The sequence below is a fragment of the Nestor notabilis genome, unplaced genomic scaffold (assembly GCF_000696875.1).
Source record: "Nestor notabilis isolate BGI_N333 unplaced genomic scaffold, ASM69687v1 scaffold2478, whole genome shotgun sequence".
NCBI lineage: Eukaryota > Metazoa > Chordata > Aves > Psittaciformes > Psittacidae > Nestor > Nestor notabilis.
The window spans coordinates 34,762-38,293 of NW_009941351.1; positions in this window are offsets into that span (position 1 = coordinate 34,762).

Below are 3,532 nucleotides of genomic sequence, written 5' to 3' on the forward strand. Positions count from 1 at the left end.
ACACGCTCCCACTTGTGTTTTCCCATATTGAGTTTGTGCAGAACATTGCTCCCCACCCAGGGACCCACTCACTGCACTCTGTGGGTGAAGGTTTGATGACCAAGTTCACCTAAAACTCACTTTCAAACGGCAAAGGGAGTTTCTCCAGCGTAAAGAGCAGAAAACAAATGGTCAAGAGCTCCATTGCAAGAGTCATGCAGAGAAGCACCATGTCAAAAGTAGAAGCTGTGAAAAGAAATGGAAACAAGAGGGAACCACATCAGAGAACGGACCATAAAAATGTACATGGAACAGCAGAAGAGTTCCTAAATCAGCTTCATCTTATCTGATTAAACTGAGCAGTCTGTGGCCTGAATTCCCTGTTCATGGAGGAAGAGAGGCTTGGCTATGGCTTGCTCAGCCCTCAGCTTTCAAGAGACAAGCTGCCAAACCCTTAACCTGCCAGTACACTGTGCTCACATGGAAAACACTTCCTGGGCAGCCAAGACTCTGATTTACAGCAGCTGGACCGTGGAGCAGTGCCAGGGGCCCAGTCCATCTGACACTTTCACCTCATTTGAACCCTTTATTTTCTTTGAAATTTTCTTCCATTCCCTTATGACTGGTTCTTCTAAGCCCAGGTCAGCTTCTGTTACTGGCTGCGGGCAAAACATTTCGGTCCTTGCTTAATCGGCGCGACAGAGAGAGAGCTGAAACTCCCGTGCATGTCCACCACAGAACAACCACAGATGGGATTAACTCTCTGACCCCAATTACCCCTCAACGAACAACCACACATAGCTGAGACTTACCTAGAACAATTAGAAAAGCATTGAGCACCAAAAAGGCAACAGAACCTGCAGTGAATCCTTCGCTGTTCCCCGCATCAATGTTCACCAAGTGGCCTGAAATAGGACCAGCAGGTTAGGTTGTGAGCAAGCCATAACGTGCAGCGTAACAGAAGAGTGACATATCTGCCACCGGAATGACCACAACTCAAACCAGTTGATGATGGCCACTATAAAAAAAATCATGGACAGCCAAACCCATTGCTTCTGAAACACAAAACATGCTAGGTATTAACTGATGGTTATCCAGAAAAGGTGCTGATTTTACCTCCCACTTGTTATAAACAGGGTCTAGCTAAAAACATTAACAGCTTCTTGCTATTACCTCTTAAGCAATAGCTTTAACTTTCCCCACAGGTGCTCATTTTAACAGGACTTGGCATGGAGGCTCTATGAACATGCTGCCCACCTGGAGCCAAATAAGGCTTTTTGAAGCCCAGGCTCAGCATTCTGAGCTCTTCTTTCATAGCTATGGCCAACTAAGATGAGTTGCTCCAGGCTTCTGAAGGATAAATCCAGAACCTGGAGCCTGCTGCTGCCTGAAAAGCATCTCCTGAGCTGTTATTCTGAGATAACAGTACAGAAACAGCCTGAGTGTTGTCTTACAATAGTTTAGCAGGAACATTTTGACCCCTCTTGGGGTTGAAGACACAGTTTGGACTTCTGTAGCTGTGAGACTACCATGTGATGGCAGCAATGGCAATCAATTACGTGAGTACACGCTGGGATGTTTGGTCACTATCTTTTTACAAGGAGGAATGCTGGTAAACCTGGTGTCACTGAATCTCCTGGGAGAAGGAATTATGTTATAGAAACTAATCTGGAATTTCCTAAAAGCACCCCTTTTTTGAGTAAGTAAAGTAATAATCCTGACCTTGCATTACCTGCAAACCGAAGCCAGGTCCATGCTCCCCAGAAGGCAGCGTAGCAGAATGGAAGAACAGAACCAAACCTTTTCCCTCTTTGAACCTGGATCCTGCAGATGTAGAGCTGGATTATGGCTCCTGGGATGAGCACGGAGGGTATGGAGAGTTGCTGTCTGTTGGGGTCACTGAAGCTACCCTGGATGGCAGAGACTGCAGCCAGGCCATTGCAGATATAGAACAAAGCATCTGGTACTTCAGCATTGGTGCCACTTGGGAAGTTCTTAGTCCTTGTGAGGCAGGCTTTGGCAGCCATCAGTGTGGTTTGAAGGGCTGAGCTGGACATAGCCTGCATGCCAACTGGAATCAAGACCTTCTCCCCGATGGAGTTGATAAGGGTGGCAAAAGTGGCGTACAGCGAGAGGGCAGTGCAAAGGCTGCAGGCAGCCCCCAGGAACAGGTAAGCACCTGGCATTGGGATCTGATGGATGGAGGCAGCTGTGAGGACGATGAATGAGGCATTTTGCAGCATCTCCAGGGTATCCTTGTGGGTCGACATCAGAAAGAGCATGCAGGCAACGGCCAGGAAGAACCACCCTCCAAACATTCCCAGCCTGCTTTCCTGAGCCTTGGACAGCCCGAGGAAGGTGGTGACTATAAACTCTTCCCAAGACATCACCAGCCAGTAGAGGCTGTGGACACTAAGCTTGGTCGTGTAGTAGACATCACCTCTCAGATAGCTGTAGAAGCTGGACAGCAGCTGGCAGCTGGAGATGATGGATATCCATGCTGCTCCCACACAGAACGTCTTCATGTACCCAAAGAAGTAAAAGGCAAATATAAAGGCAGAGACAGTATCGCAGATGTTGCCTAGAGCCATGGGCTCGGCATACTTTGTGTTCTTCTTCTTTTCTTCCCCAATGGCCTTGGAAGAGCTCCTCTGTGCTGACCCCAGTAGCAAGACATTGAAGAGAGGATGCCCAAAGCCTGGAAGGACATACCGTTGTGTGATGCCCTTCAACAGGAGAGCCACAGCTCCGTACAGCCCGCAGATGACAATGACAAGCTCAATGACACCAGACACTACCAGGGCCCACTGGCCAAACAGTGCAACTGCTTCAAAGACCAGGGCAAGCGCAATGGCCCCGAATATGAAGGGCATGATGTAGTTCACTGTGGCTGAGCAAAAGGAGAGGATAAAGGAAATGGAAATGTAGGCCACCAGCCCAGCCACCACGCTTTGGCTGGCAGAGAGCTGGGCCATGTCGGTGGGCAGGAGGTGGCTGGCATTCCCCGCGGGCAGCGTTATGTTCTGCAAGGAGGGGTAAGCGGCCGCAATGATGCGTGTAGCCCCGTAGCTACTCCACAGAGCAGAGAAGGTGAAAAAGGCTGCGCCTCCGAGGTGGTCATACTTCCGGAAGGTAAGAAATCCTGCCAGGAGCTGGACAAAGCCTCCAGTCAGGATGAGGTGCACACCTGAGAGACACAATGAAGAGGTCAGTGAGTTATAGAGGGTAGGCTAAGAGAGAGCTAAACTGTTGAGGTGAGTCCAGAAGAGGCCATTAAGATGCTCTGAGGGCTGAAGCAGCTCTGCTGTGGAGACATGCTGAAAGCTCAGGTTGTTCAGCCTGGAGAAGACAAGGCTCCTTAAGGGCAGACCTTAGAGCAGCTCCAGTGCCTAAAGGGGCTACAAGAAACCTGGAGAGGGGCTTTGGACAAGGGATGGAGGGACAGGACAAGGGGAATGGCTTTAACCTGCCAGAGGGGAGATTAAGATGAGCTCGGAGGCAGAAGCTCCTCCCTGTGAGGGTGCTGAGGCGCTGGCACCGGGAGCCCCGAGAA